Below are 14749 nucleotides of genomic sequence, written 5' to 3'. Positions count from 1 at the left end.
GTTCATATCCTTCGACCATTTATCAATTGAGGAATGGCTCTTATTTCTATAAATTTGAATCAGGTGTCTATGTTTGAGAAATGAAGTCTTTATCAGAGAAACTGACTTTTTATGCTTCTTTGGTGTCTTGTATATGAAAATCAAATTTTCTATTCAGTTCTGTTCTTTTCATCAGGAATTCTTGAAAGTCCTCTATTTCACTGAATGTCCATTTTCCCCCTAAAATTTTGCTGGATAGGTGATTATTGATTGTAATCCTAGCGCTTTTGCCCTCCAGAATATCATATCCCAAGTCCTCTGATCCTTTAATATAGAAGCTGCTAAATCTTATGTTATCCTGACTGTGGTTCCATGGTATTAGAATTGTTTCTTTTTGGATGCTTGCAGTATTTTCTCCTTGATTTGGGAGGTCTGGAATTTGACTATAATATTCCTGGGAGTTTTCACCCTGGGATCTTTTTCAGGAGCTAATCCATGGATTATTTCCATTTCTATTTTACCCTCTGTTCTAGGATATCAGGACAGTTTTCCTTGATACTCTCTTGAAAGAGAGTCCAGGCTCTTTTTTGATCATGACTTTCAGGTAGTCCAGCAGTTCTTAAATTAGCTCTCCTGGATCTCTTTCCAGTTCAGTTGTTTTTCCAATGAGATATTGCACATTTTCTTCTATCTTTTCATTCTTTTGATTTTGTTTGATTGTTTCTTGATGTCTAATAAAGCCATTAGCTTCCACTTGCCCAATTCTAACTTTTAAGAAATTATTTTCTTCAGTAATCTTTTGTACCACCTTTTCCATTTGGCCAATTCTACTTTTTAAGGAGTTCTCTTCAGTGAATTTTTGTATATCTTTTTCCACTTGGCCAATTACACTTTTCAAGGCATTCTTCTCTTCATTGGATTTTTGTACTTCTTTTACCATTTGGCTTATTTTAAGGTATTACTTTTTTTAGTATTTTTGTGCCTTGTTTACCAAGATTTTAACTCTTTTTTCATGATTTTCTTGCACACCTCTCATTTCTCTTCCCAATTTTTCCTCTATCTCTCTTACCAGATTTTTTTTTAAAAATCCTTTTTGAGCTTTTCCATAGCCTGAGACCAATTTATATTTTTACTTTGAGGCTTTGGGTGCAGGAATTTTGACTTTGTTGTCTTCTTCTGAGTATGTGTTTTTGTCTTCTTTGTCACCATAGTAACTTTCTATGGCCAGAATTTTTTCTTGTTGTTTGCTCATTTTTCCCAGTCTATTTCTTGAGTTTTAACTCTATGCTAAAGTGGGGCTCTGCTTCCCAAGTGGAGGGGGCACTGTCCCAAGCTTCAGGTTTTTTGTGCAACTGTTTACAGAGGTAATTCTGGGAACCTGTATGTTTTTGGCTCTTCCAAGGTGGTATGATCTCAGGAGAAGTGTGTTTACTATTCTCTTGTACAGTGCACTGGTTTGTGAGGGACCGTAACCACTCTTTTCAACTCTGGAAGTGTGACCAGGGTCCCTGCTCCCCTGTGACTGCAAGTTATACTGTACTAATGCTCCTCTTCCCACTGGGACTAAGACCCAGGACTGTGACCCAGATCTAAGTATAAGCAATACAATAGAGTCCTCCACCTGTGCCAGCAAAGGGACCCCTGCAAATCTCTTTCTGACCCATTGTCTGATCTCCTTACCATGTGTGGATTGAAATGTCTGGAAACCACCCCTGCTGCTACTGATTCAGTTGCCCCATTGCCTGCTCTGGGTTTTCTGAGGCCTCATTTGTGCTGGCACAGCATGAGCTGGACTGTGCTCCTCTCTCACCCTGGTGCAATAGGCCTTTCTTGCCAACCTTCTAAGTTGTCTTGGGCTGGAAAATTGTTTCACTTGGTCATTTTGTGGCTTCTGCCACTCTAGAATTTGTTTAGAGTCATTATTTAAATGTATTTGGAGGGTTTTGAGGGAGAGCTCAGATTAGTCCTTGCCTTTACTCTGCCATGTAGGCTCTGCCTCTGTTGACATAGCTACTCTGATCAAGACAATGATCCAAGACATTTCCAAAGGATACATTATAAAAAATTCTATCCACATGCAGAGAGAGAACTGATGAACTCCGAGGGCAGATTGAAGCATACTTTTAAATTTTTCTTTATTTTCCTCGTTTTTTTGTGTGTGTTTTCTTTTGGAACATGGCTAATATGGAAATATGTTTTGCATGACCTCACATGTATAATTGATATATTTCTTGCCTTCTCAATGGGTGCAGAGAGGCTAGAGAGAGGGAAAAAATTGGAACTCAACATTAAAAAAAGAATGTTAATTTTTTTCATATAATTGGGACATATTTAACAAAATTAATAAAAATCTATTAAATTTTTAAAGTTCCTCCTTGGATGATAATCTTTTGAAGATGACTGAAGCCTCTCTTGTTTAAGAGTTGATAGGTTTGAGTAGTGCTGATGTTTCTTACTTTTTGATTTGGGGAACTGAGGAATGGTGGTTGTGGCTGGCAAACCCTAAGGAAAGGATTCTTACTTCTGTCTCCTTAGAGCACAGTAATAATCACTCCATTTTGTTAATTCATTTGCATAGGGAGTTCGGCAGAGGTAGCTCTAACAAAACCACAAGCCATAGAGAAAGCACAGATAAGGCTGCTTGTCAACTCACTGAATGTTTAAGCCAACCAGACAATATGTTTGGGGACTTGGATGCAGGAAAATTTCATGGATCTAGAGTGGTTATCCTAATGGGCCAGAAATCTTTAGATAAATGAAAATTCACCCAATTTGATTTGGCTTGAAGTTGACTGGTTGGCTCAGTTAAATTTTAAGGATTACTCATTAGTCATTCAACACAACAGATTTTTAAGTTGGGGGGCATGCTGTTATGTAGGTATCTTTGTTTCTATGCTCTCTCTATAACATTTAAGCTGGAAAAATAAATTTCCTTTCAATTAATTCTGCTTTTGTTGAGCAAATGTCTGGAGTCACTTTAATTATGGCAAATATGGCCCTGTTTTTTTTTTTTTATGATTGCAGTTTGACAGGGCTCCTGGCATCTGCTGTTATTCCTTGGAATTGAGTTCTAACTGGGTTCCCAGATAGAATTGGAGTTACCAGTTCTGATTGGGTCCATTAACTTCAAATGTGTACCTTGGGCTGTGCTGCTCCCAATTGGAATATTCTTTATTCTCTGAATGGCACCAAGGACAACTTTCAGTTAAAAGCCAAAGGAAATTAGTATCTATGTTGTTGATCACCTAAAATGAAAACTTCCTATAAAGATTTGAACTGGCAAAATTGATGATAATATTAATGTCTGGCATTTACATTTTACTTTAGGTTAGAAAACACTTTCTTATCTAATCTGATTTTTACAACACTCAAGTAGAAAGCAGTTAAGAGTAAAGATATAATCATCATATTTTGGAGTTGAAGAAACTGATTCTCAGAGAATTTGCATCTTAAAAAGCTGAGAAAGGGCAGCTGCAAGAAGGACTTCTAAGGTCCACTATGGGCACATTCCATAATACCTACTTACCACTTTGATTCATTCCAGAATTGCATTTGCTTTTTTTTAAAATTTCTGTAATATATTACTAATATCATGCAATCAATTAATTAATCAAAAGCATTTTAGCACCTATTATATTCTAGGCATTATTATGGGAATTCAAAGACAAAACTAAAACAATCTTAGCTCCCAATGAACTTTTATTCTAATGGAAGAGGCAACATGTAAATATGCATATATGTCTAAAAGCAAGTGGGTGGTACAGTGGATAGAGTGTTGGTCTTAGAGTGAAAAAAAAAGAACTGAATTCACATCCTGACTAAGATACTTACACTCTCTTTGACCCTGAGCCAGTCACTTAAACTCTCTCGGCCTCAGTTTCCTCATCTGTAAAGTAGGGATAATAATAGCACCTATTTCACAGAGCTATTGTGATTGTCAAATGAGATAGTATATGAAAAATGGTATAAAATTGCAAACTATTAACATGATTATATATGCAATACATGCAAAATGAATTCATGGTGGCTTTTGGAGGGAGTATGCCCACTGCTGAGGGATCTGGAAAGATTTCATATAGAAGCTGGTGCTTGAGTTGTTTCTTGGGCAGAGGTAAAGGGAGAATGCTTTCTAGGCATGGGGGACAGTCAGTGCAGAGTTATAGAGCTAGGAGATGGAGCATAATGCTTACTGAATAGTGAATAAATCAGCATGGCTACAATGCAGGAGAGTAAGTGATAACTGAGGAAAGGGGCCAGATTGCAAAGAGCTTTAATTGCTAAACAGAAGAGTTAACATTTCATCCTAAAAGTACCATATTTTATGCATATAATTTTATCTTAGAAGAAATAAATGGAATTTATTGGGTAGTGGAGGGATTGCCATGGTCAGAACTGTGCTTTAGAAAGATCTCTTTGGTGGTTGGTGGAAAGTAGATTGGAGTGGGAGATACTAGGGACAGGGAGACCAGTTAGGGTGCAACTTGAATGGTCCAAGAGAAAGGTCATGGGTACCTGAACTAGCTCGGTGACTGTGTTAGTGGTGAGTAGATCCAGGGAAATAGAAATAACAAGATTTGACAACAGACTGGATATGTCAGGTGAGTGAAAGTGAAATTGCATACCTAGATGTTTGGTAGTCCCCTTGACAACACATGCAGATATTTTGTAATTTAAGAAGAGTACCATTGGCCAGCTCTGGAGAGTAGATGTCAACTGATAGAATGGGAAAGTCACCTGGTTCTGTTCCACACCTTCCAGTGTTTAAATGGCCTCATAGAAGGTTTTTCTCCCTCATTTATTTGATGATAACTCACATTCATAGAGTTTCAAAAGTGCTTTTCTTATAAGGCTACTGTAAGGTAGACAGAACAAATATTTTTTTTTTCCATTTACAGCTGAGGAAACTGAGGCCTTAAAAGTTTAGATGATTTGCCCATCATTATGTAGCTCATAAATATCTGAAGTGGGATCTGAACATGTCTCATTTATTTTTGTCTTTATATTTCCTGCATCTAGCACAATGTTGGTAACCGTAGGAATTTAATAAATCCTTTTTGATTGAGGATTATTTCATGAATTTCTGTGGGCAAAATTGTCATAATCTACTGAGTCCCTGACAGTGTAAATGAATTCCGCATAATCACATGGCTCTGTTAATGAGTCACAATCTGGCTGTAGCTAGTGCTACCAGTCTCAGTCTTAACTGCATTATTTAGAGAGGGAGGGCTGTATCTCACTTCACAGTTCCAACATCATTCTCTACCCCGCCCCCACCTGACTCTGTAGGCTGTGTATCAGTACTACAATAACACAATTTCCCAATTGTACATGTAATTTGTGGTCCCAAACTTCTTGCTAGTTCTAGATTCACCTTCATTGGGTTTGTTATCAATACGTTGGGTGGCAAACTCCTAGGTCCAGCAGAATTGTTTAGACAGAGAGGAAGAACTTTAACCTGTTTCCTGACCTTCGGTCTAGCAGCACCAGATCTGAAGTTGGAGAACCTAGGTCTGTGTTATTGCAGTGCAGGTACAAAGCCTATGGGATCAGGGTGGTGTGTGTTTGTGTGTGTGGGGGGGACCAGATGACCTTTCAAGTCCCTTCCTTCTCTAAAATCTCTAATTCTGTAATATACTAGCACAGGGATTCTTAACCTTTTTGTGTGTCATGGACCCTTTTGTCAATCTGCCAAAGTCTATGGTTCCCTTTTCAGAATGTTTTTAAACTGGTGAAGTCAAATACATACATAGACTTACAAAAGGAACCAATTATGTTGAAATACAATTATCAAAATAATTGATTAAACAAATGAATGATAATTGTACAAGAGAAATGCATATTTGAGAACCCAACTACCTTGATGCCTCAGTAAAACACTGGAGTAGGGCTTTAATGGAGGGACCAATGACTAGAGATTACTGCAGTTTCACCAGACCCTCCACCTTGCCTGCAGATTTTGGGTCTCTGAATGTTATTTAGAGAGTTAGCAGGTTTGATATGATAAAAACAAGCTGATTTAGTGGATTCAAGGTATTTCTCCAAGATGCAAAATTAGGTAGGTCAGTGGTGTGAGAAAGGCAGCAGAAGGAGGAAATGAGAGTCACATAAGAGAGACACTGATTTCTGTATCTCCTTGCCCCAGGAATAAACAAAGCACTGACCAGAATACAAATGAAGTAATAGGAAAATATGCTGGATTCCCTGCCATAGACTTGGATGCAGTCACAGGTTTCTTCAAACCAACTCCAATCTCTGTCCCTATTGACTTCTCCACATTAGCATAGACAATAACACAAAGAGGGATACTTCAGGAATCAGAAACCCCCAGAGCTCACAAAAGAGACTGCCTACTCATTTCTTCCATTACTACCAAGAACATCCCCCAGAGCCTTTGTGTGAATAGAAAGAGAGCATTTTCCATTTTGCAATTCTCAAAACACTTAAAAATTTCTATCACTTTGTCTTTATGAGGAAAACGACGAGGCCTGGGGGCTTTTGAAGACATTTACTTTAAGACTTGAAGCAACTTTAAAACATTCAAGTGTCCTATAAATTTCTTCTCTTCTTCTGCGACCTCTAAGCCTCTTTTGTACATTATAATTCCTTCCATTACAAAGGAAACAAGCTGAGAAATCCAGCTAAAAGTCCATAGGTTACTTGCAGTAGGTTAAGTATGAATTGGAATTAGGTGGGTAAGGCATTATTCTAAGAAATCCACTATATCTGATGTGATATCCATTTCCCATTAGATGTCGTCTTCAGTGCTTGTGTTTACCCACCTGTAGTACAGTCAAGACAACACATATTTGTTAAACACCTGCTATGTGCCAGGCACTGTGCTAAGTATTGGAATCACCTTATAACCATACCTTACATTTATATTTCCAGTGACAAAGACTTTTTGAAGGGATCTCACATATTTTATTTTGTTCAATCCTTAAAATTCCATCTGTGAAGTAAGACAAGAATAATTATCTTTATTTTACAAATCTCTACAGTGAGAAAAAAAAAGATCAAGGCTCATAGGATAGTTGTTTAAGGTCTGAAAGTGACTCTAAAGGTTTTCTAGTCCAACTACCTCATTGTACAGATGATGAAACTGTGCTCCAGGGAGTTTAAATGACTTGCTCGAAGTCACACAGGTCCTAGGTAACAAAACTGATATTTGAGCCCAGGTCCTCTGATGCTAGAACTGTCCTCACAGCTCGATAAATAGCCACAGCCCTAGACTCCAATGACCTCTACCTTGACGATCAGGATGGACCAATGATTTCTCATTTGCCTCTTTCCTCATTTGACACTTTCCCTCTTTTGTATCTTCTTTCCATACACACCAGCCACCAGTCTCGAAACAAAAGTCCCTATAGCATCTCTCTAATCTTGTTTCCAAAGGATGCCTCTTGCAATATTTAACAATAGTGACCATATCTTCCCAAAGTCTTCTCTTCTCCAGGTTAAACATCTCTAACTGTCCCTTGTAAAATGTAGTCTGGAAAGTCTAGATCAGGAGTGGGGAACCTGTGGCCCGGAGGCCACATGTGGCCCTCTAGGTCCTCAAGTACAGCCCTTTGATTGAATCCAAACTTCAAAAAACAAATCCCCTTAATAAGAGGATTGTTTGGTAAAACTTGGACTCAGTTAAAAGGTCACACCCAAGGAAGTAGATGTTCCCCACCCCTAGAGTCACTCTAGATTGTAGGCCAGTGATGTCAAACTTGAAAAAAAAACCAACATCCTCATGGGCTGTCTATTGACTTAAAAATCCACAAATGAACATCATCTATGTTGTACTATATTTTAATTTATTTTGTTGAACATTTCCCAATTACATTTTAATCTGAAAGCTGTTGGTGGTCACATGTCTGACACCTCTTCTCTAAATTTTTTCATTATTCTAGTTGTCCTCCTTTGGATACATCTCATGTCAACATCTTGAGGGCAGGGACTGTTTTTGCCTTCTTTTTGGAACTGAGGCCTTAGCACAGTTTGTTTGCTTGACTTAAGAAAAAAATATGCAGCTTGAATCCACATTATTTTAATTATTTTTGTTCTTTGGATGGATTGGTTTTGAGTACGATGTAACAATATGGACATCATATAAAACAAGTTGCGCATTATTTGTTTTGAGATAAAAATAATGAAAGTACACAGAAATTCAATTTGATAACACAATATGTAGGGAAAACCACCCTGTTCATTGTGTCTACTGACTTCACTCTGACATACCTCAGTGTCCACATGTGTGGAAATATAACTCGTTATAATTTTTTATTATGAATATGACAAATAACAAACACAAATATTTCATTATACAAAAATAAGAAAAGAGGCTTTTGTATGAAATTAAACTTCCATTATTGTAGGTTTTAAAAAACTGAATATTAAATTTGCCACAATAGAAAGAACATTGCCCTGCTTGTCTGTGTTCCTACTATATTTATTTCTCTCCCCTATTAATCCTCTTTTCTTCATTTTTCTTTCAATATTCTCATTATCCATCAAACTTCTCCACATTCATCCTAAGAGAACCCTTCCTTTATTTTTTTTCTTTTCTTTTTTTTTGAGGTTTTAAGTATTTATTTTTATGGTAATTTTTATTTATTTTTTTGTTTTCAACCTTTACTTCCACAAGTTTTTGAGTTCCAAATTTTCAACCCATTTCACCCCTCCCCCCACCCCAAGATGGCATGCATTCTAAATACCCCTTCCCCTAGTCTGCCTTCCCTTCTATCTCTCCCCCCTCTTCTCTCATCCCCTTCCCCTTCAATTTTCCTGTAGGGCAGAATGGATTTCTGTACCCCATTTCCTGCATTTCTTATTTCCCAGTTGCATGTGAAAACATTTTTTTAAACATGTGTTTTTAAAACTTTGGGTTCCAAATTTTCTCCCTTCCTCCCACCCTCATTGATAAGGCAAGCAACTATATATAGGTTATATATGTGCAGTTACGCAAAACACTTCCATAGTAGACATGCTGTGAAAAACTAACTCTATTTCACTTAATCCTATCCTACCCACCCATTTATTCTATTCTTTCTTTTGACCCTGTCCCTCCTCAGAAGTATTTGCTTCTGATTACTCCCTTTCCCAATCTGCCCTCCTCTCTATCATTCCCCTCCTCTCTTGTCCCCTTCCCCCATATTTTCCTGTAGGGTAAGACAGATTTCCACACCCAATTGAGTGTGTATGTTATTCCCTCCTTAAGTCAAATCCTATGAGAATAAGATTCACTCATTCCCTCTCACCTTCCCCCATATCCCCTTCACTATAAGAGCCTTTTCTTTTCTGTTTTTTTTTTGTGGCATAATTTACCCCATTCTACCTCTCCCTTTCTCCCTCTCCTAGGATATTCCTCTCTCACCCCTTAATTTTATTCTCCAGTTATGACCCCTTCATTTTCAACTCACCCTGTGCCCTCTATATATATCTATATATACATACATATAATTTTTTCCCCTCCAATTACCCTAATACTGACAAAGGTCTCATGAGTTACAAATATCATCTTTCCATGCAGGAATGTAAACAATTCAACCTTAATAAGTCTATTATGATTTTCTCTTTCCTGTTTACCTCTTCATGTTCCACTCGAGTCTAGTATTTGAAAATCAAATTTTCTATTCAACTCTGGTCTTTTCATCAAGAATGCTTGAAAGTCCTCTATTTCACTGAACGACCATTTTTTCCTCTGCAGAATTATATTCAGTTTTGCTAGGTAGGTGATTCTTGGTTATAATCTTATCTCCTTTGCCCTCCGGAATATTATATTCCATGTCCTGCTGTCCCTTAATGTAGAAGCAGCTAAATCTTGTGTTATCCTGATCGTGTTTCCACAATACATGAATTGTTTCTTTCTGGCTGCTTGTAATATTTTCTTCTTGACCTGGGAATGCTGGAATTTGGCTACAATATTCCTAGTTCTCCTTTGGGGATTTATTTCAGGAGGAGATCGGTAGATTCTTTCCATTTCTATTTTGCCCTCTGGTTCTAAAATATCAGGGCAGTTTTCCTGGATAATTTCTTGAAAGATGATGTCCTAGGCTCTTTTTTTTGATCATGGCTTTCAGATAGTCCAATAATTTTTAAATTCTCTCTCCTGGATCTATTTTCCAGGTCAGTTGTTTTTCCAATGAGATATTTCACATTGTTTTCTAATTTTTCATTCTTTTGGATTTGTTTTACAGTGTCTTGATTTCTCATAAAGTCACTAGCTTCCAATTGCTCTATTCTAATTTTTAAGGAAGTATTTTCTTCAGTAAGCTTTTGAACTTCCTTTTCCCTTTGTCCAATTTTGCTTTTTAAGGCATTCTTCTCCTCATTGGCTTTTTGGACCTCTTTTGCCATTTGGGTTAGGCTATTTTTAAAGGTGTTTTTTTCTTCAGTATTATTTTGGGTCTCCTTTAGCAAACTGTTGAGTTGTTTTTCATGATTTTCTTGCAAAACTCAGTTTTTCCTCTACTTCTCTTACTTGCTTCTCAAAATCCCTTTTGAGCTCTTCCAAGGCCTGGGACTGATTCATATTCTTCTTGTAGATTTTGCATTTAGGAGCTTTGGCTTCGTTGTCTTCTTCTGGTTGTATGTTTTGATCTTCTTTGTCACCAAAGTAAGATAATGTAGTCTGACTCTTTTTGCACTGCTTACTCATGATCCTGGCCAATTACTTGAGTTTTAAACTCTTTGTTAACGTAAAAGTCTGCTTCCAATGTGAAGAGTGTACTGTCCCAAGCTTCAGGGTTTTGTACAGCTGTTTTCAGAGGTACTTCTAGGGACCTGTAAATTTTCAGTTCTTCCAAGGTGTTATGATAAGGGGTGAGGTGTTTTCTCTCCTCTCCACCACCACAACAAGCTCCACTGCACCAGCGCTCCTCCTCACCCCAGGATTGCCCCTCAGAACTGTGACCCAGATCCAAGCACTGGTAAAGCAAGAGAATCCTACCTCAGCACTACCAGAGATCCCTGCAATCTCCCTCTGATCAGCCACTTGACTCCCCCTCAGTCTGTAGGCTGGAAGCTCAGGAAAAAGCCGCAGCCCCACAACACACTTGAGACTTGAGGCTGAGACCTAGCTCCTTTCTCACTGCAGTCACAGACTTTTCCCACTGATCTTCTAAGTTGTCTTTGATGTTCAGGGGTTGAGAAGTCTGGAAACCACCACAGCTGCCCGCGATTCAGTCTTCTGAGGACTGCTCCGGGGTCGCTGCGGCCTGTGCACCCACACTGACCTGAGTTCCTCTCCCCACCCTGCGCGATGTACCTTTTCAATCAACCATCCAGGCTGTCTTTGGCTGGAAATTTGTTTCACTCTGTCTTTTTGTGGGTTCTGCTGCTTTAGAATTTGTTTAGAGCCATTTTTTTAGGTATTTGGAGGGCTTTGGGAGAGAGCTCAAGACAGTCACTGCTTTCCCTGCACTATCTTGACTCCGCCCCCGAACCCTTCCTTTATAACAAGTAAGTATAGCCATACAAACAAATCAATACATTAGCACCTTGGGTCCATCAATTCTCTCCAAAGAGATGGGAAGCATGCTTCTTCATCAGTATTCCAAAGTAATGATTAGTAATTGCATTGATCAGAGTTAGTAAGTCTTTCAAAGTTGTTTTCCATTACATTATTACAATCATTTTATAAATTATTGTCCTTTCATCAGTTCATACAAATTTTCCCAGGCATCACCAACTATAGCATTTTTTTAACTTCCTGTGGCACAATTCTATTCTATTAAGTTCATGTAGGATATTTTAGGCAACTATCATCCAATTTATGTGGCTTAGTGCATAGAATGCTAGGCCTACAGTCAGGAGGACCTGAGTTCAAATTTGGCCTCAGACACTTACTAGCTGTGTGACACTGGGCAAGTCACTTAACCCTGTTTGCCTTGGTTTCCTCACTTGTGAAATGAGCTGGAGAAAGAAAGGGCAAGTAATATCCTTGCCAAGAAAACCCCAAATGGGGTCATAAAGAATCATATAAAACTGAAATGACTGAATAACAACTTTTTTTTCCCTAGCTCTTTCTTAAATTTTCTTGTTTTCCTTGGTAGTATTAGGAAGATATAAGAATGCTTCAAAATCCTATATTCTTTTACATATCTACCTTTTTCCTCTCTCTACAGGAATATAGCCAGTTTTGTGGGATAAATTAGTTTTTTCTAATTTTCTTTTGGTATATTATATTACTATATTTCCTCTCATTTATAATAGTTTCAGTGTAATTTCATGTCATCCTGATTGTAATTCTGTGGTACTTCACCTGGTTTTGACTGCTTCTGATATTTTGTCTTGGACCTAGAAGCTCTGGATCCCTGCTCTGACATTTATGAGTGTGTTCAATTTGGAGTTTCAATTTAAGGAAGTGTCTGATGATTTTTTTAAATAACTTTTTCTTCTGGATCTAATAAATCTGTAGATTTATCTTTTATGATTTCTTGAAATATGATATCTAGCTTTTTTTGTTTGGTCTTGGCTTTCAGGAAGTGCTATCTTTTTAAAGTTATCTCACCTTAACCTGTTTTCTCTCAGTTGTTTTAGATAGATATCTTACATATTCTAATTTTTCAGTCTTTAAGAAGTTCTTATATATATGTATATACACATGTGTGTATATATATATATATATATATATATATATAAAATATTTATGTCTCATTGAAACAATGAGCTCTAGTTGTTCCATTTTCTTTTTTAGGAGTCCACTACTTGGATCATAGTTTAGATTTCCATTGAAAGCTATTTATTTTCCATTCAATTTTTCTTTCCATTGCTAATTTTATTTTTATCTTGCTTTCCATTTTTACTTTTTCTTTCTTTTCTGGTAATTACAGGTGATGTTTTTAATGATTTTTAATAAGTGTGATTTCCAGATTTATTTTCCAGTCAGGAGTTTTATGATTTCTCAAATGATCTCTTCTCATTGTTTTCCAGATTAGTTATTTTGGAAAATAGATGTCTCATATCTCATTTTTCAAGCTTTTGACTGTTCTAATAGTTTTTTTTGTTGTCTCATTGAATTATTGAGTTTTATTTGCTTCACTCTATTTTTCTGAATATGCACTATTTGGGTAAGTGGTTTTCCACTTTCTGTTGTAAGTTGTTTATTTTCTTTTGATGTGCTCTAATTTAATTTTTGTGTCATATTAATTTTTTCCTTAATCGTCTCCCCAAATATTCTTGTTTGTCTTCTTGGTATTTTTTTGTCTTCTTGTTGTTTGTTTATCAATTATTGGAGTCTATATAGACAATGAATTCATTTTTCCCTCATCCCCTGTCCCTGAAACAGTATTTGTTCTAATGTCAGAGTTACTTTCCATTTTCTTCATTTTTTCACTTGGGTTTCTCTTAACCCATAATATTTCTTTATTGTTTTGAATTGTATTTTGTTTATTCATATCTACAGCTTCATCTTCAATTGGTACTTTGTGTCAGGGCCAGCCTCTTCTCCCTTCCAATGCTCTTAGATGAGGTAGCTAGGCCAATGTACTTCCCCTCTCAGAATTCTCAATGTTGCTACCACTACCTTGCCTCACATCTTGGTAGAATGACTAGTTTGTGAAACCCTCTGCCTTCTTTCTTGGATTTATTCTAGGGATGAAGAGCTATACCCAATTCTGGCACAAGTTTGTGCCTTCTACTTCAATCCCTATTTTTTCCCTCTGGCTCATATACATATGATTCCTTCTTTGGCCTGTTCCTTGTCACCATCAATGTGTACAGTCACCTGCCTTGGGGGCTCTATGGCTTTGTTCCTTATCCCTGATGTGGCCTTGACTGGCCTTGTTTCTTAAAGAACCCTGACATGCATGCTGGCCTTTGCCCCTCCATCTTCTGGTGCAATCACCTACAGGGAGTTGCCTTTGTTGTTCAATGTGAATGCAACAGGCCCCAAACTGAAGATCATGGTGGCTTTAGGGGTCATCTGCCAGAAATAGTTCTGGCTTTAGACCCTATTCCTTGTGCTTTAGTTTCCTCTTGTCTCTGTGTTTAGGTGTGGCCTCCTCCCTGTAGGTCTATAGTTTGGGTCTTGTTCCTTGGTGAACTTCCAAACACTTTCATATGTCTTCTGGTACAGTCCTAGCCTAGTAGGAGAAATGTGTTTTTATCCAATTTTTATTTCTTATGTTGCTCTTTTGTATCTTTACTACAATGATTCTCAGGGGAACTGGGCTTGGCTGGATCTTTTCATGTGACCACCATTGCCAGACAGTCTCCAAATGGGTATTTCTAAGGATAGATTTGCTCAAGTTGTTCCTACTCAAGAAGTTTTATTGGCTGTCCATTTCCTCCAAGATGAAACATAAACTCCTGTCTTTGTTTTTTAAAGTCTTTCATAATATGGTTCTGGCCTGTCTTTCCAGGTTGATTACACATCATGGTCTCTAAGTTGCTCCAATCACTGTAGTGTACCATTTCCCCTTATCTGTGCCATTGTGAAGTCTATCATACATATCTGGCATACTATCCCTCCTCATCAATTTCTTAGATCTTCAGCTCATTGCTACTTCTTTCAAGAGGTCTTTTCCTATTTCTCCAGTTATTAGTACTCATCCACCCCCACCAAAATAATGTTTTCTTTGTTTGGTATGCCTCTTGTATTTCCTTATCAGGGGACATGTATCAATCCAGCAAAATTCAAACTCTTTCAAGGTAGTGACTCTCTTATTATTGTTTTCGTATCCTAAAGGCCTTGTACTGTACCAGGCACATAGTAGACTCTTTAAAAATCCTTGTTGATTATTCATACCTTTATCTGAAATACACATTTAATCCTTTTTGC

Source organism: Vombatus ursinus, unplaced genomic scaffold, assembly GCF_900497805.2.
Source record: "Vombatus ursinus unplaced genomic scaffold, bare-nosed wombat genome assembly UNPS02014789.1, whole genome shotgun sequence".
Lineage (NCBI taxonomy): Eukaryota > Metazoa > Chordata > Mammalia > Diprotodontia > Vombatidae > Vombatus > Vombatus ursinus.
Note: the sequence above shows the minus strand (reverse complement) of the source record.